Source organism: Nomascus leucogenys, chromosome X, assembly GCF_006542625.1.
Source record: "Nomascus leucogenys isolate Asia chromosome X, Asia_NLE_v1, whole genome shotgun sequence".
Taxonomy (NCBI): Eukaryota; Metazoa; Chordata; class Mammalia; order Primates; family Hylobatidae; genus Nomascus; species Nomascus leucogenys.
This window is the reverse complement of record NC_044406.1, coordinates 65,637,061-65,656,525: the sequence shown is the minus strand read 5'-3', so window position 1 is coordinate 65,656,525 and position 19,465 is coordinate 65,637,061. Positions and strand designations below refer to the sequence as shown.

The following is a 19,465-nucleotide window of genomic DNA, read 5'->3' as shown; positions in this document are numbered from 1 at the left end:
GCAAAAGAAACTACCATCAGAGTGAACAGGCAACCTACAGAATGGGAGAAAATTTTTGCAATCTAGTCATCTGACAAAGGGCTAATATCCAGAATCTACAATGAACTCAAACAAATTTACAAGAAAAAAAACAACCCCATCAAAAAGTGGGCAAAGGACATGAACAGACACTTCTCAAAAGAAGACATTTATGCAGCCGAAAAACACATGAAAAAATGCTCATCATCACTGGCCATCAGAGAAATGCAAATCAAAACCACAATGAGATACTATCTCACACCAGTTAGAATGGCCATCATTAAAAAGTCAGGAAACAACAGGTGCTGGAGAGGATGTGGAGAAATAGGAACACTTTTACACTGTTGGTGGGACTATAAACTAGTTCAACCATTGTGGAAGTCAGTGTGGCGATTCCTCAGGGATCTAGAAGTAGAAATACCATTTGACCCAGCCATCCCATTACTGGGTATATACCCAAAGGACTATAAATCATGCTGCTATAAAGACACATGCACACGTATGTTTGTTGCGGCACTATTCACAATAGCAAAGACTTGGAACCAACCCAAATGTCCAACAACGATAGACTGGATTAAGAAAATTTGGCACATATACACCATGGAATACTATGCAGCCATAAAAAATGATGAGTTCATGTCCTTTGTAGGGACATGGATGAAACTGGAAAACATCATTCTCAGTAAACTATCGCAAGGACAAAGAACCAAACACCACATGTTCTCACTCATAGGTGGGAATTGAACAATGAGAACACATGGACACAGGAAGTTGAACATCACACTCCAGGGACTGTTGTGGGGTGGGGGGAGGGGGGAGGGATAGCATTAGGAGATATACGTCACGCTAAATGACGAGTTAATGGGTGCAGCAAACCAACACAGCACATGGATACATATGTAAGAAACCTGCACATTTTGCACATGTACCCTAAAACCTAAAGTATAATAAAAAAAAAAAAAAGCAAAACCCATCTTTGGAGTCCTAATCCTGTGCTCCTTCTACCGCACCGTGATACCTGATAAGCCTCTGATAAGACTGTTCTCGTCATATCTTCTCTTCTATTGCCCTCGTCGTTCTAAGTCTCTCCCCTGGGGCTCCATGGGAAAGTCCCTGAGATCTCCCTTCTCCCCTAGACCTGCTTTTCTCTCTCTGCCCACTGTACCATTTACTTTGACCTCTCTCTTTCTTTAGACATTAAGTAAATCCCAACTTACCTCTCAGCCAAACTCACCTGCCTCCAGGGGAGCTTTTCTAGTATTCAATTAGGCAATAGCATTATGGACTTGGCCTTCCTGAACTCTAAGGCAGTGCCTCCCAGCCTAGATTTACCTCAAGGTTTTTACGGTCCCCTTCCCAGGCTCCCTGCCCCATATCCCTAGGCATGGAGAGGTATTAAGCAAAGACCGATCAATGATCTTTCTGTTGTTTACAGATGAAGACATGAGGCCTACAGACTTGGTTTATAGCAGGGTAGGGACAAGATCTCAGGTCTCCTCCATCACCGTGCCCTATCTACTTCCCTGTCTGGCTCTCTGTCATTTTAGCATCTTGGCCTTGCAACCTTTAAATGGTGGGTTGGAGGCCTTATGGTTACCACAACCCTGTGAGGTTAGGAAAAGGAACCCTGAGCCCATGGGCCAGAAGAAGTGAGTGTGAAATTAGAACTGGGCAATGATGTCTAGAGCTCACCAGCTGCTTCTTATTAGGTTAGCAAATCTCTATACCCTCCTTGGAAACATGGCTGCTCCATTGATCTGTCCCACCACCAGAGAAGAAGCAGCAGGAGTCAGACGAACAATTTTCTAAGCTCAGCTTTCAGGAAGCATCAGTGCCTTTGTAAAGCCAAAACAAGAAACAAGTACCAAAATGATGAGCCTCTTCCTATTCTTGAGACTGAATAGGGCCTGCTTATAGCTTTGAGGCCACTTTTGAGCTAAAGAGGCAGCCAGTTTGGGCAGCTGCTTCCAGCAGGCACCCCAATGGGACAGGTTATCACTGTTACCAGAAGCAACTCTCCCTACACTGTAGTTTAACATTAGGAAGGAAACCTGGGATGGTCAGCCTGGGGCAGATGACAAGGTAATCAATCCAGGGAAGGCTGGCTGCCAGGATTAATATGGCTTTGATCCTCAGAGCTGAGCCAAGCACTAATGTTGGCTCCACCATCAGGGGGCCTGCTGCTACGATTTCATGAAGCATGAAAGCCTGCAGGAGATCTCAAGAGACCACGTAGGCCATGTTCCTGCCTCTGAGCAGGAATAAGCTGACAATCCCTAGCACCCTTGAATTACTTGTCTGAAGGAAGGGAGGTAGGGGAAAAGAAGGCAAAGGGACTGCAAAAGTATGGACAGAGCTCATTTTTCAATCTAAAATGCCTTTTCCGGGATACTGCCCCTTTTTGTTAAGTGTTTTCTGAGAGAGATGGGGAAAATGAGGAAACAGCAGAGGAAGGAAATCAAAAGTCCCTTCAGGACACAGGATATTACATCGGTTGGCTGGTTAACAACCTGCTTCCCAGCTGGGAAATTTCCTTAAGCCTCACCTTAGCCTTCTTGAAATAAGGCTGGGACCTGTGTCACTACAGGAAGGTTCTAGGATAGATGAATTTTCCTCCTTTAGAATTTTTTTTTCCTAGTCCCTAAACTATCAGGGATGGGCAGGATTAATCTTTCTATAATGTTTGTATAGTGCTAAATGTGCAGGCTCTGAGTCAGACAGACATGAATTTAAGAACAAGGTGTATGTACCTGTTATTTGTGTTTTTTGTTTGTTTGTTTGTTTGAGATAGGATCTTGCTCTGTCACCCGGGCTGGAGTGCAGTGGCATGATTACAGCTCACTGCAGCCTCAACCTCCAAAGCTCAAGTGATTCTCTCACCTCAGCCTCCTGTGTAGCTGGGTCTACAGACGCGCCATTACACTCCGCTAATTTTTGTATTTTTTGTAGAGATAGGGTTTCTGCCAAATTGCCCAGGCTGGTCTCGAACTCCTGGGCTCAAGTCATCTGCCCACCTTGGCTTCCCAAAATGCTGGGACTACAGGCATGAGCCATTGTTCTACGTCCTTACTTTCTATTTGACCTTGAGCAACTTATTTCACGTCTCTAAGCCTCAGTTTTCTCATCCGGAAAATGGATCTTATAAAAGTACCAAGTAAATGATTGTTCTGTGAGGATTAGGTGAGCTAATATAAGAGACCTGGCATGTATGACTTAAATATAGTTCTGGGGCAGGCAGATGTGGACAGCCACTTCTCCAGGCTGCTAATGAAGAGAGCACATGTCCCAGGCCCTCAGTAGGGCAAATGCAAAGTGAACTCTGGGTCTGGGTTGGGCACTGGCTACTTATCTGACAGGTGCCTCTGTAGTAGAGGTGGTAGTAGTAGAGTTAGCAGAAGGTTGGAGGTCAAAGTTTCTAACCCCTTCCTCTAATTCAATATGCCAGGAGGCAAGATGGGTGGGTGGGAAGGGAAGGCAATAGCTACTTGTGCCAGCACTGAGCAAGCCAGAGTCCATGGACTCAAGAGCGACCTGGCAGTGAGGGGGAAGGTCCCAACACCTTTGTAATTTAATGTCAATCTCACCTCACCTCTGTAGAGTTCTTTTATCTCCCAAAACCCTTTTCCAGCACTTATCTCATTAGACCTTCACAGCAACTGTGTAAGATAAATAGGGCAGCAAATGTCCTCCCACACATCTTCCTTTTCTTCATAGTAGAAGTAGAAGTAGTAGTACTACTAGTAGTAACAATAGTTAATACTTACTTAGCACTTACTATGTGACAGACACCATATCAAATTCTTTACGTATATTAGCTATGCTATTTCATTTAATTCCCACACCAACTGCATAAAGTAAATAATATTAGTGTTCCATTTACTTGCCCTCAAGTAAATAAACATACCAAGAAAGATTTGGTAAGTAGATTAGGTCACACAGCTAGTAAGTGGTAGAGTTGGCATCCAATCCAGGTCTGTCTGACAATAAGGTCTTTGCTCTTAGCTATTATGCTATATACACCCTATTTTGCAAAGGGAGAAATTGAGGCTGAAGAGTTTGAATGTCTTCTCCAAGGATATGAAGCAAGTTAGTACCAGAAGACCAGAAGTAGGCCTAACTTTGGTCTTCTGACCCTCCATCTGATGTTATTTCCCTTATTCCCAACTGCATTATCTATGGCATGCCCTCACACACTTGGTACTATGCTCCAGGCTCCCTGTGGTCACTATGAGATTGGAACATCAGGGATCAGGTAAACATGCCATCTTCCAGCAAGGTCAAGGGTTAATCTTTCATTCCTTGATGCTTGATCTGTAACGAAGGTGCAAAGAAGGCAAACAGCTTGCTCCAGACTCCCCACTGTACCAAGAGTGGAGAAATTCCACTCCTGAAGTTCTTAACTTTGAAGTCTGGGCTTGTTTCACTTGAATACCTATGTATGTGCCCATAAGACAGCAAAGAAAGCAGTATGGGTCAAAAGAAAATCAGGAAAAAGAAACCCAGTCTACTCCCCGTCTCCTTTTAATTGGGTCTGTGTGAGGTGGCTGAAGAGAAGGTCAGGGTCCTTTAGAACAAGAGGGGTTTGAAAAAAATCATACAATTTGGGTAGAGGTAGAGGGAAGGTAATGTCAGGGTCTTAAAGGCTTGGAGTGTCTTCTTGTAGAGGCTCTGTGATGGCCCTGAAGAGGGCGGGGAGAGAGCAGGAGTACAGGAAAGGTTGCAAACACATTTCCACCCTGGTCCTCAGCTCTGAAATCAACACTAAGAACCTGCCAGGATTTTGGCCTAGTGCTAGGTGTTGTAGTAGCTATGGAGTAATGCAATCCAAAGATCTGGCCAGTCCAAGCAGAAGGCTAACACACATGTAAAGGGAGCTTGTTTGGCGATCCCAAATGCCAGCCCATGGACCATACTTGACTAGCTGCATCTGCACCATGTGGGTAATATGAGGGCACTGCCAGGTTTGAGAGGCAATGGATTGGATCAACTATTATTGTCGATTGTCAGCGTCCATGTGGGGAACAGGAAGAGCAGGAGAAGGAGGTTGGAGGGACCGTCTGGCTGGAGTTCTCATTCACAAAAGATCTCTAGTGTACACTTTATCTATCTTGTAATTATCTTGTGAATGCCATCTATTGCGTTGTATTTGCACGATATGTGTTGCAATGTTTAGTTGTTAAAAGTAAGTATTTCAAAAGTACCACAATTTTTGAGACCGTATTTTGGCATTTCTTCATTTACAAATATCCAGAGAGCCTCACAAAATAAATGTGTTGTGAGCTTTCCACCAACTCCTGAGTGTAGAGATCTTTGAATGACAGGGTCAAGAAATGCACTTGGACCTTTAGGAACTGGAGAGCCCACACAAGTCCTAGTGGAATGTTAAAAACTATGACTGTGGTTATTATATCCACAAGGGTATAGAGGCAGGACTGAAGCTGCCACTGACGAGGCTGGTATCTGAATTTTTTAGGGAAGGTAGGAAGGAGCCTGGTCTGGGGATCTACTGAATGGTAGCAGAGATAAGACTGAATCACATATGCAAGAGTTTGGAATAACAACACAGTGATCATCTAGACTAACCTCCTCATTTTACATGTGGAGAAACTGAAGCCCAGGAAGATTAAATGGTATCACCGAAAGTCACAAATCTGTTAGTACCAGAGCCTAAAGTAACACACTGTATTTTTCTACTACACAAAGATTTAAGATATCAAAAGAGACAAGTGTCTGTCTGCAGAGGGGAGAGGAGATAGCTGAGAAGGACTACAAGGTTTTTTTATGCTCAAATTAATATATTCTTTATTATTATTATTATACTTTAAGTTCTAGGGTACATGTGCACAATGTGCAGGTTTGTTAATATGTATACATGTGCCATGTTGGTGTGCTGCACCCACTAATTCGTCATTTATATTAGGTATATCTCCTAATGCTTAAGCCTATACCTATATCCCAGATAGCGCTTGAACACAGGACCCCAAAAATTTTTCTGTACCCTCCCGTCCCTGTGGAGGGTAGACAGGATTTGGGGGAACACTTTGAAGAGAGTCGCTGAGCAGTACCCTTAGGCCTAAGGCATGGAATATCCCAGACGCCCTTTCCATGCGGTGGGCCAGCAGCTGGTCTGGGCTCTGGCTAATGGTGTCCATGTGGTGACTTTTGCTGGAGCAGAGGGGGGGCCCACCAGAGACAGCAGTAGCAGCACTGGGTTCTTGTTCCATGCCCTACCTGCTCCAGGGTTATAGTTGCACCTTCTACAATCTCCCCATGAAACTGGCTAGTGCTTTTGTCATCAGCTGCCTCTGAAAAGTCTTTTCATCAACAGACCTGGGGATTGTAAGCCCTCTGCCCTCCTCCTACCCTAGGCTCTTTGTTCTCTGTACTGTCTGCCAATCCCAGGTAAACAGCATGTCCACTGGGGCACAAGTAGAGGCCAAACTGTTCTGGGTATACTACAGGTCTCTCTGGGGAGAGTTTGGTTGACACTAAAGAATAATATGGCAATTGACTGCCCAGTTCTAGCACCACAAAACCTGAATCAGAAGCCTGGCTTCACCATTTACCATTTATATTACCATTTATATTTCTTCAGGCAGGTAACTAAAACCTTTCAAACTTAATTTCCTACTTTGTAAAATGAGAGAAATTGTCACATTGTAGGGCTATTGTAAAGACTATATGAAACAATATAGGTTGGTGCAAAAGTAATTGCAGTTTTGCCATTACTCTCAATGGCGGAAACTGTAATTACTTTTGCAGCAGCCTAATATATGAAGAAAAATTAATGGCACATAAATAGGGGGAAACATATTTTATTATATGTACCATGCTAATTTTGAGAAGGACTTTTAATTTTAATAATTAGAATGGACAATATTTATAAACTGGAACATCCAGTCATTCTATTTATAAAGGATACCTATTATTAAGAGAACCTTACTTTGAGTTCTGCAACTGATTGCTGTAGAATTTTGTGCAAATGACCTTTGTTCTCTAGAACTCATTTTGTCCAACTGTGAAACAAAGTAAACAGGGTGCAAGGGGGAAGCTCAGAATTACATTGAGGTTGATAATTGCCTCTGAGAGATTCATCAAAAATTGTACATCTGGAAAACTAAACATTGTATGTTCTTACTGATATGTGGGAGCTAAGTGATAAGGATACAAAGGCATAAGAATGATACAATGAACTTTGGGGACTTCCAGGGAAGAGTGGAGCGGAATGAGGAATAAAAGACTATAAATATGGTGCAGTGTATACTGCTTGGGTGATGGGTGCACCAAAATCTCACAAATCACCGCTAAAGAACTTACTCAGGTAACCAAATACCACCTGTACCCCAATAACATGGAAAAATTTTTTAAAATATACATTCTATTCCAGAATATAGCCCTGCAATAAGCACTGTTTTAAATTACTAGCAACTGAGTAATACAGGAGTTTCCAGCTTTCTGGTTCCTGGAAGAGGGTCAAGTGCCCTGTGTTCCCTGGACCTCAATTACCAGCTCTGAGAAATAAGGACAGGATGTCACAATACCCATGTTTCCTCCCTCATCTGAAGTCTGATGGGGGTGGGGCAGACTTTACGCCAGTTTTAGCCAGTTTATAGGGAATGTGCACAAACTGTCTTGTGTCCCATAATTTAAAATTTGACATAAAAAGCCAAATTCTACCTCATTTTAATGCCAAAACCTCACCCAAAGTGAACATGGGATGTATGTTACATACATGTTTAGCCAACGTGCATGCGCTTGGCTCCTCTCATAAATATGTATAGCTTTCCCCTCAAACCTACTGAATATGTAAGATACCAGTCCTGTGAGGCATAAGACCCAATCTGTCCTTCCCTTCTTTGAAGAGAGAGTACCTTTGGTTGCTCTCTTTGCTGGAGACTTTCTCTTCCCAGCTTGCAGACCAATATTGCTAATAAAGTTCTCTTTTCTACTATTTAGCCATCCTGGTGGTTTTTTGGATAATACAAGTAAAAAAAATATTTTATTCAGAAACTATTACAAGAGATGATGGGGTGTGGTGGCTCACCCCTGTAATCCCAGCACTTTGGGAGGCCAAGGTGGGCAGATCACTTGAGGCCCAGAAGTTGAGACTAGCTCGGCCAACATGGCAAAACCCCATCTCTACTAAAAGTACAAAAATGAGCCAGATGTGGTGGTGCATGCTTGCAATCCCAGCTACTTGGGTGGCTGAGGCACAATAATTGCTTTAACCTGGGAGGTGGAGGTTGCAGTGAGCTGAGATTGGGCCACTGAACTCCAGCCTGGGTGACAGAGTGAAACCCTATCTGGAAAAAAAAAGAGAAAGAAAAGAAAGAAAAGAAAAAAGAAACTATTGCAAGAGAGGAAAACCTCAGTATGGAACTGGTCCCAATTCTGAATATTGAGGAGGAGCTGAATACTGAATTCTGTGGGGCTGGGAATGCTTAGTCAAGGAGAAGAGTAGTGGCAGGTGCAGCCAGGGGGTGCAATTGATAAGAGACATCAAGGATAGAGAGGATTCTTGTTAGACTGACCAAACAGGATTCTTTCTGAGAGCAGACTAGAGTAATCAGATATTAAGAATGAGGGGATTCTCTTTAAACTGACTTTGCCAGATTACTGCAAATTAGGGCTATGCAGGTGTGGCAATGATGAGGGCAAGGTCCAGATACAGCCAAGAAGAGGACTTAGAAGAGCCTGACTAAAATTTGATTCCAAAGAGATTCATTGCCAATGCCACCATGCCTGTGCCTTCTCCTTCATCCAAAGTCTGACTGGGGTCTGCCCTAGGAGAGAGAAGGGAGGTGGAACCCTGAGCCCCAAAGGACTGGAGACCCACTGTATTCCATGGGCACAGTCCCCTTACCTGGGCCAGTAGCCAAGAGCAAAAACCCCCAGGTGGATGAAGAGTCAGTGGAGGAGGGGGTCATGTCAGGGACCAGAGGGCCCATCTGCTCTTTTGAGAAAACAGACAGCTCCTCAATAGCTCAGGATTTACAAACCAGCCTTGAAAAGAGGAAGACCCAGAAACCCAAACAATGGAACTGACCAGGCAGCTAAAATAAGGCATTTCCTTAGTATTTCCTTGAAAGTGTACTCAACCAATGGGTTCTTCCTGCCCATTGCACAGACAAAACCAATTCATTGAGACCATGCTATTGCAGTAGAGAAATAAGCTTTATTAACACAAGGTCAGCCATGCAGAAGACAGAATTATTACTCAAATCAGTCTCCCCAAAAGCTCAGAGGTTAGAGTTTCTCAAGGATAGTTTGGTGGACAGGGACTAGGGAATGCATGCTGCTGACTGATTTGGGATCCAATCATAGAGGTGTGGAAAACTATGGTCATGTGCTGAGACTGCCTCTGGTTGAGGGGGGTGCACAGGATCAGTTGGGTCATGAGTCTCGAGTCCACTTCTGGGTGGGGTCAGTTGGTTGTCAGAATGTAAAAGTCTGAAAAATATCTCAGAAGACCAATCTTAGGTTCTATAATAGTGATATTATCCACAGGAGTAATTGAAGAAGTTACAAATCTTGTGACCTCCAGAACAATGGCTGGTTATTGTCTAACTATACCCTACATCTTAGCAGAATTCAGGCTCCTCATAATCCTAACCTTGTGGCCTTTCACTAGTTTTACAAAGGCTGCTTAGTTTTGGGAAAGGCTATTATCATCCTTGCTTTAAGGTTGAACCGTAAACTAAATTCCTCCCAAAGTTAGCTTGGCCTATACCCAGGAGTGACCAAGGACTACATGAAGGTTAGAAGCAAGATGGACTCAACTATGTCAGATTTCCCTTACTGTCATCATTTTGCAAAGGTGGTTACAAAAATCCCACTTAAATATCTCTGCATGTCACTGAACACATTAAATATAGAATCCACAGGACATTTTCTCATTCATTCCCCCTTCCTTCCAGTGTCATCCCCCCACCCCCATACATAGGAGAAGAGCAGCAAGGATGTACAAAAGGGGCAGCCTTGCTCAGGGACTTTTATGTTCATTATCAATGTCAATGAAAGCTAAATCACAGATACTCGTTTGAAGAAGGAAATACTTTGGCCCTCTGCATCAGCAGTGAAGAGAAGAAAAGATTTTACAGAATAATTGATAGAAATTGGGCCATTATTTGAGGCCCTACAGCCCACACTTTACATCCCCACAGCCAGCAAAAGAAAGGGCACCCAGTTTCAATATGCAATTTCTGCTTGGAAAAACCACTGAAGCTTTAAGCATGAGCTTTGGGGTACCAACCTCAAAACTTTGAGAACCAAAAACAAAAAACTTTGAGAACCCCTAGTCTAAAGAAGGGTAGCCTCAGCTCTCCTCCAAGCCCCAGAAGCTGCCCAATTCTCCCTGAGATGACAAAAAGTGCTGGAAGGTCGTGCACATCCTCAACCTTCTTTGTCTGTCCTGAAGAGGGGAGACCAATTGCTCCCTAAGGCTACATCTCCAAGCAACCAGAACTGACTCCCCCAGAAATGGGCACAGCCAGTGATATGGAAGTGCTAGGAAGGAAAGAGGTGGTCCCTTTAAATGATACAAGGGGTTAAGGTCCTGGTCCCTGGCTAGGGCTCCACCCTGGACCTGTGCCTATGGACCTAAGCGAGGACAGGCATTTTTGTTTATCTGCCCAAAGGTTGCATTTCCCAAGACCTCCCCTGGCCTGCCACGCCCCCATCCTGTGCCTATAAGAACCCCTAGACCCTAGCAGGCACACACACAAGCTGCTGGACGTCCAGAGGAGCAGATCAGCAGAAAAAGACACAGGCAGCTAAACACAGAGAGGAGCACATCAGCGGAGGAACACATGGGCAGCTGCATGTCCAGAAGAATGCACTGACAGGCACTGGCACACCTGCAGGCCCCAAACAGCCCCGACCAGTAGAACAACGTGGAGTTTGGCTGGGACACTCGGAGGAGAGCCCAGGCCACTGAGCGACCCAACTCCAGGGGAAAACCCTCCCACTCTAGCTCCTTCTGGCTTCCCCCAACTGCTGAGAGCCACCTCCACTCAATAAAACCTTGCACTCATTCTCCAAGCCCAGGTGTGATCCGATTCTTCTGGTACACCAAGGCAAGAACCCAGGATACGGATAGTCCTCTGTCCTTGTGACAAGGTAGAGGGTCTAATTGAGCTTCACCAGGACACAGCCTGCAGCACAGGACGGTTCTTGAGCACCTGAGATGGGCTGTTCCGGGTTCCCACAGTCCCCTAGCTTACTTCAGCCTGGGGTAGCTCCCTGGATCAGAATCCTCTCTTGAGCATCTGCCCCCTGCCGAGCTAGGCTGCAAGTTCCTGAGAGAGAGGGCTGAGGCCACGTCCCTCTTGTTTACTGTTTGATGCCCAGTAACTCAGTCACTATTTGTTAAATACATGAAGCTGCTGGGAGACTCGTGGCCCCTGGGTGGGATGGTCAAGTTAGAGTCCCTTCTCAGTTACCTGGTAGTCAGATATGCTTGTAATCTCTTCTTCTGTGGGGTGTGTGTGTGCGTGTGTGTGTGCGTGTGTGTGTGTGTGTGTGTGTGTGTTTTCTGTCTTCCCCGAGGAGGACCCAGGAGCTCCCTGAGGATGTGTTTAATAAACTGGTTTTAGTTAATGCCCCAACTCTGCTCCTTAGGCTCTCCTCTTCACCATCCCCACCCCTGCCCAGGAAAGATCCCTCCTGAGGAGTCCCCAGCTGTTCCCTTCTCCAGCTCTGTGTTTCCTGGGAAAGTTCCTGCTTCCTTCTCTGGAAGACCAGGGAGTTGGGCTCCTTGAAGAGCAAGGAGCCAGTTGGTTCCATGATCTCTTATCTACCTGTGGCCTGAACACTGCCCCCTCCTGAACACCTTGGGGATTGGGAGCAGGGACTTGGCTGGGTCTCGACCCCACTCTCCCACCATGGTGACTTGAGTTGTGGTGATGAAAATGCCTGTTGCCCGCCCAGGCACTTCTGGGAATAAACATGCTTATCTAGACAAGGGCCTCGGCCAGAGGAAACAAGGCTCAGAGACAGAAGGAAATAGGCAGGAAGACCTTCCTGACAGTAAAGGTAATTAAGATCAGAAACCATTTACCAAGGAATGTATGGGTCTCCTTTTCCTGGAGATTATAGAAACCTGGAAGCTAATGGGCCCCCAGAGAGCAGCTGGTCCAGCCCCTTCATTGTATAGATAAGAAAACTGAGTCCCACAAAAGAAGGTCCCTGCCCAGGGTCATGGAGCTGCATAATGTAAGAGCAGAGACCAAGACCTGATGCTAGGACTCTCTGGCCAGATCAGTTTCCATTACACCAAGCTGAGAGGCTTCCTTCAACCACAGGACAGCCTGGCTCATTTTCTCGAGTGTCTTTGCTGTACAGATGAGAACTTCTTGTGGTGCCCAGAGGGTAAAAGGCCTATGGGAGGGAGAGGTGAGGCCAAAGCCCCTGTCCTCAGGATGCTCAGGCCCAGGATGTTGCCTGGACACTCCCTTGCCCCTGCTGAGGACAAGAGGGACACGGTCACTCCAGAGTGTCTGATGGCTGGCTCCCTGGCTGGGATCTGTGATCTCTCCCCAGAAACTTTCCTGTACTTGCAGTGCACCCTCCCCTGCCACACACGCACACACAGAAGGCCCCTCACTCGGGCAGTCAGCACCCCTTTGGGGAGCTGCTTCCAAAAGGTTCACCTGGGGTGTGGGGCACAGATATTTAGAAATCAAGGTTTCTTCTGGGTGAGGGGGAGACTGAGGCACATGCACCCAAGGGCAGTCAACTGGGAGGAGAGAAATGGGCCAAGGAGATCACAGAAGGTGGGATTGCACTGGTCTTGACAGATCCTGGGTAGGACTTGGACTAGTATGAGGGTGGAGGCAGGAGTGGTGGAGGCCTTTACTGCCCCCTTCCTAAAGGCTTCCCTCACCTTTCTGGACGTAGAGCAGGTAGGGGTGTCAGAGTGTGGTCATCATGGCACATATAGGAGTTTGGACTCCTGATATGAGTTAACAACCTGACCCAGTACCTCAGTAGCTGGGTGACACTGAGCTCTTCGTTCTTGAATCTCAGTCTCATCTCAAAATTTGGGAACTAGCAATACCTTCTGTAACTGTAAGTGGAGCTCACAGGGGTCTCAGGAAGAGCCTGCAGGTCTATGGTTTCCAGGACAATCCTAGTTCCTTGTAATTTCATGATGTTCCTGAGGAGGAACTCATAGATTAATTTATTTACATCCTGACTACAAAAAATGGAAAAAACACCATAACATAAACCCTCCATAACATTGATGAGACATGAAACATTTAAAGTTTGGACATTCCCTGGGTATTTGATGATATTATGAAATGATTACTAATTACTTTAGGTGTTATAATGACACTGTAGTTATGCTAAAGGGGTTCTTATCTTTCAGAGCTCCATACTGAAATACTTATGGATCCAATGATGTGTGACTAGCCAGGTGCTGATAATTGTTGAAGCTGGATGCTGTGTATAGGAGGGCTCACTATGCCCTTCCAGTTGTGTATAGGCTTGAAATTTTCCATAACGAAATGTTTTAAATATGAAACAGCGAAGGGTGGAGCAGTTTATCCAACTGTGGCATATCTGTCCTCTGGAAGACTTTTCAAATACACATAACACTGGCAAATATAAGAAAAGCCTTGTATCCAATGTGTGAGCACCAGCGGTATTGCCGATGGGTGCTTGTGACTGGAGAGAGCAACTGTGCCCCCTCATTTCAGCCCCTCATTGAGCAGCATTTGTGCTGCTCCTCTCAGCCTGTGGCAGCTGGTTTGGTTGCCAGGCAATGGAAGGCAGAGACCAGAAGCTCTTTTCTTGGGAGGAAGAAATGGGAGAGGGAGGGGAGAAGCAAGAAAGAAGCTCACAGCCGGAAGGCTTGTTCCCGCCTGAGAGTCTGGCCCAGGGCTGGGGAGATGGGAATGGGGGTAAGGTCCTCACAACCCCTACTTTCCATGGTTTACTCCTGGGGGACAGCCCCACTTTCAGAGCTTGAAGCCCCAGAGAGACGGAGAGGGAATGCACGCACCTGCACCTCCTGTGAAGGTCAGAGAAATCTGTGACTAAGGAAGATGCCAATTAGCACCAGTCCACAGAGTTAGAGCTCTGGACAGACCTCTCCTGGGTACTTCCAAACTCTTATTATTTCAACAATTCTAGGAAAGCAGCTCGTCAAATGGAAAAATCTGCATTGGTGATCACCCTGAGCTTGGGCCATCCCAGAAGGCAAGAGGGCAGGGTTCTTCTTAGGTGGTGGAGAAGCGTGTTCTTGCTGTCCTTCGGGGACGGGAAGCAGAAGCCTCTGGCGCTGCACAGTGGCCTGGCAGTCTCATGGGTGCTGACTATGTTGGGGAGCCCCACGTTCTGGCATTCCTTCAGACCTGGCTTTCACCGAAGGGCTGTGTGGGCCCGAGCCTGTCCTGACTCTCAGTTTCCTGATCTCTAGGAGGGAATTATCTTATATGATCTCTTGCCTCTCTTCATGCTCAAATGTACTGGATTACAACACGCCCCCCAACCTCCACCCCGGGCAGGAATTGCTCTCACCCAGGGTTATAGGAGCCTGTGTGGCACACCCTACTTCCACCCACCAGGCTAGACTGAAGAAACCAACACAGCTGGTTACCTCTGTCCGTCTTCAGTGAGGGCACTTCCCAGAGCCACACTATAGTGAACATGAGCTGCCTCCTGGTGGCCTGGGAGGTGGGATTCAGAGGGGCTCCAGGCAGGCAGGTTGGGGGGTGAGGTCAGAAGCTGCCCCAGAGATCAGCTTTTCAAGAACAGGCATCTGAGACAGAGTGTGTCTGTGCTGGATGAGGAAAACATTGGGGAGGCCAGCTGTCTATAGCTGAGCAGAGCAGGGCCCAGACAGCTCCCTCTTTCTGCAGCATCTTTGTGGCTCCTGGTTGCTAGGAGCAGGCGCTTCTGTTACTAAGCAACAGGAGCTTGGTGGATTAAAACCAATTTCCTGAGCTCTCTAAAAGGGGGAGGGAGAGAAGGTGGAATGCAGATGGTCTAGGGAATCTCATGTTTGCCCCAAGCTTAGCTGGACGTTGGGGGTGGAGAGTGAACATGCACCAGGTACTCAGTATAAAGACTGAGAGTAAGACTGGCAATTAAGATGCTGATTAGAGCAGTAATGAATGAGTAATGAATGCTAATTCTGCTCCTTTGCAAAACCCCAGGAAAGGCCTGTGGTCCCTGGGGTGTTTCTGAACCCTTATTATGTCAAAAATCCTAGGAATCACCTGACTTGGCTAGACAAAACTGGGCAGAGCTCCTTCTCCAAACACAAAGGATCAATGCATTTTAGGGTCAATGGTCTCTCAAGGGTCCTGGGATTCTAACTCTAAATGAATGATAGAGGGTCCTGGACATGTGGCCCTCTACCTTTTACTTAGATAACCTCAGTGATGACAGGGAGCTCACTTCTTCCTGAGGCAGCTCTTTGTGTACTTTACCCTTAGAATGTACTTTTCTTGTGAAACCCAACTCAGACTCCCTGAGGCTCCTTCCCTAGGGGCCAATGGAGCTACTCCAGTCTGCTTGGCTATAGAAAGCTGTAGCCTTCTTCTGTGAGTCTCCCTTCCAAAACCTCTATTCATCTCTTAGGGGCGAGACTCAGGGTAGGGAGTGTGGGGGGGTGGCCTCACTTGCTCCCTTCTGATCCCCTATGTCCCACCTTGTGTTTAGCCTTTTTAAATGGCAAGTCACTAGGATAGACGCATTTATCAAGAATGTCTAGACCCAATTTGGGCCTTAAATTCCAGGCTTCCTCCCACTGTCCTGCTTACATAGGGACATCCTGTCCCAGGGCAGTGTTTTTGGGTTAGAAAGATTGAAGAAATCTGTGTTGGGGGGAAGGAAGTGTTTACAGACTTAACAGAGAGGCTTCCAGTTCCAGAATGGGAGTATGAGGAGCCCTGTGGACCCAAAAAGAAAAACTGCAACTGGTGAAATTCATTTAAATATCAACTATTCAAGTCTCTGGAAATTGTCCTAATTTTCTACAGCAAATGAAGGAACATTTATTCAAGAAACTCTAATACACCTTGGTAAGAATAGCAAGAGTCTCTGGTATTTGAGCCATAACCTGCTCCCATCTGTAAACCAAAAATAAAATTCTAAGGCTCCCCAATCATCTGAATGGACTTCCCCCTCAGCCAGGGCTCTTTTAGAATTTAATCTGAGAGACTGTTTCATGCCATGATGGAAGTGGGGAGTCGAACATGCCTCATTATACCTCTCTGGTATTAACATCAACACAGACTTTAAGTCTGATAAGAAACATTTACAATGTATTCTCTCTGAAGCCTGCTAGCTAAAAGCTTCCTCTGCACAATTAAACTTTGGTTTCCACAATCCTTTATCTTAGCCCAAACATTTCCTTTCTATTGATCACAAGTCCTTAAGCAAACTCAACCAATTGCCAACCAGGAAATTTAAAAATTTACCTATAGCCTGGAAGCCCCAGCTTCAAGTTGTTTCACCTTTCTGAACCAAACCAATGTGTATCTTAAATGTATTTGATTGATGTTTCATGCCCCTCTAAAATGTACAAAACCAAACTGCACCCAGACCATCTTGGACAAATGTTCTCAAGACCTTCTGAGGGCTGTGTCACGGGCCTTGATCATTATATTTGGCTCAGAATAAGTCTCTTCAAATATTTTACAGAGTTTGACTCTTTTCATTGACAATAATTTTGCACCCAACGTGGGACCTCAGAGAAGACTCAGGACCATGAAGGAAGTTGCCCAAACTCAGAGCTAAGGAGCAGAGGCCCATTGAAGCCTCCCTGACTTCGAGCTTCTCCTCCGGTGGAACTGGTAAGTCCTCCTGAGCCTTGGCCCTCCCTTTGGTTAATGGTCCTTGATTTATTCTGAGCTATTTTATTTTTCTCCTAGGAAGTTGTTTAAAGATCCTACTTCTAGTTCAGAGGTGCATTTTAAAGAATCTTCTCCCTTGCATTTTCTCCCCAAAATTAATCTCAATTTGGCTTGTCTGTGTGCATTTGCATGATAAATTATACTGTTGTTTTTATAGGTAAATGAGAACTGTGTTTCCTTAGCTCTGAAGAGAAAACACATTTGCTTCTCCGAGGCAAAAAGGTGCCCCTGCATGACAAGGGCCTCATGGGAGTGTCTGGTGGGGGATAACCCCCCATGATGTGCCTGGCCTACAGGGAACCCCAACAAAATTAGTTTTTAAAAAAGGCTTATTCAGGAAACAACATATAGGAGCTGGTCACTCCAGATTTGAGCCCTCCTGGAGGGCTTAGACTTCCAGAGAGGAATAACTCTGAGATAAGTAGAGGGCAATAATGACATCAGTGGTGACACACTGTGAAGTCCTGTCTGCAAGCAGCCCACTTCAACCCACTCCACAAAAGCCCCAGGCCACAGCTCAGTTCCTCCTTTTTTTTTTTAAGTGTGGGAAACAAATAATCTAATAATGAGGAGAAAACAAGGAGGCACTCCATTGGTTTTATGGCACCTTTACTTGCTAAAGTTTATGTAAAATGAAAATAGTATGGTCATTGTGCACATTTATGTTAAGGAAAAAGAACCCCAAGGTCAACCTGCAAACTGTAAAGTTCCTAAGTTCTCTTTTTCTCTATTTTCTTTTCTGCCTGCTTTAAATCTGCTGTTACCTTTCTACTGAGATAACAATCACTACTTGGATCTAATTTTTTTTTTTTTGCAAGCCAGTGAATTTGTATTTATCTCATGCCTAAAGTTCTGAAGTAAAAGCCATAGGATCTTTGTGTGTGTGTGTGTGTGTGTGTGTGTGTGTGTGTGAATATGTATTTTAAAAGAACTTTATAATAGACTTCTATAATTTTATGTTTAATTGGCAAATTAAATCTGTTTTAATTTCCCTCTAGCACACCAGACTTTCTCTCTTGGTACCCTGAGATGTAAATTTTGCTGATTTTCACCTAAGAATTGTTTCCTTTAATAGGCAAAGTAGAGCTATTTAGCTGACAACTGTCTAAGTTGATGAAACAGGTTATCAAGAATTTAAAAGTCTGGCCGGGCGCGGTGGCTCAAGCCTGTAATCCTAGCACTTTGGGAGGCCGAGGTGGGTGGATCACGAGGTCAGGAGTTCGAGACCATCCTGGCCAACATAGTGAAACCCTGTCTCTACTAAAATACAAAAAATTAGCAGGGTGTGGTGGCGGGCGCCTGTAGTCCCAGCTACTCGGGAGGCTGAGGCAGGAGAATGGCGTGAACCAGGAGGCGGAGCTTGCAGTGAGCCGAGATGGCACCACTGCACTCCAGCCTGGGGATAGAGCCAGACTCTGTCTCAAAAAAAAAAAAAAAAGAAGAATTTAAAAGTGTAAGTTAGGAAACAATGAGGTCTTATGAATCTATAAGATGTACTTCTATCGGCATGCCTAATACATCTATGTATTTATGTGTTGTGTACACAATGTTTCACTACTAAAAATATATAAAAGAGCTCTAATTGGCTTAAAGAAAACAAGTGCTTAAATAAAATATTTTATCAAATAAAAGACTACACAAATGCTTTTTTAAGTTCACTTGACTTAAGTAAAATATTTAATAAATAAGCTGGCTTTAAAATTATGGGTAAAGTAAGATTAGAAATGTTGTAAGAATTGTTAGCATTTTTGTTTTGTGTTTCTTGATCAAGTGCTTTCATGCTTATTCCTCCAGAATCATACAAGATTAGTCATAAGGGTTATAAAACTATAAAACCCAGCCAAAGGCAGAGTGATCTTTGCTTGCATAATTTTTGATAAGTAAGATGGAATATTGCTGGTTTAATGAAAACGGCTAAATCCTGAGTTATTGGTAAAAATACCCTTATATTTAACCCTAAGGTTGTTCCTTAAGGAAACACCTGAAATTCACAGCTATCAAAATGGTTAACCGGGAAGTAACTTAAGGAATGACTATCACAGTTTTTGTATCTAATCTGGGTAAACTATTAAATCAATCAATCAGGTAAATATAATGAAGAAATGCTTGTAAACAAACTTATCATATACTTTAGGATCTAAGGTTATTCATAAATATTAAGTATCTGGGTAATTTCCAATTTAAAAACTATAGTAAAACTTTTTTTAAAGTGTTCTTATTAAAAGGTAAATATCTTCATCTAATTCTAAGTTTATTTAAGGGTTATGTATAAAACAAGGTAAAACGAACCAGAAAATAACAGATGGAAAGAAAGTTAAAGATATAAAGAGGTATTTTTCAGTAAAGAAGGTAAAAATGAAAGTAATTTTACATAAGAAAGAATCTTGTGTGGTGAATTTTTGTCCTAGAATAAAATGACTGGGTTGTTCAAGAAAGAGAAACATTTAGGAAAAAAACAGAAAATCCAAACATGTTGTGAATAGTCTATGCAAGTCATAATAATGTTAGTAAAAAGGAATTTTGTTTAAAAAAAAGGGTTGTATAATTTAGTTGACTATAATTAAGAAAAAATTATAATAGTA

At 44.4% G+C, this 19,465-nt stretch overlaps 1 protein-coding gene across 1 annotated transcript in view; it reads right to left on the bottom strand.

Annotated features, from left to right (window-relative positions):
* SLC16A2 (solute carrier family 16 member 2) overlaps positions 1-19,465 on the bottom strand; it is a 96,090-nt gene that overhangs the window by 30,713 nt on the left and 45,912 nt on the right. The window lies entirely within an intron of this gene.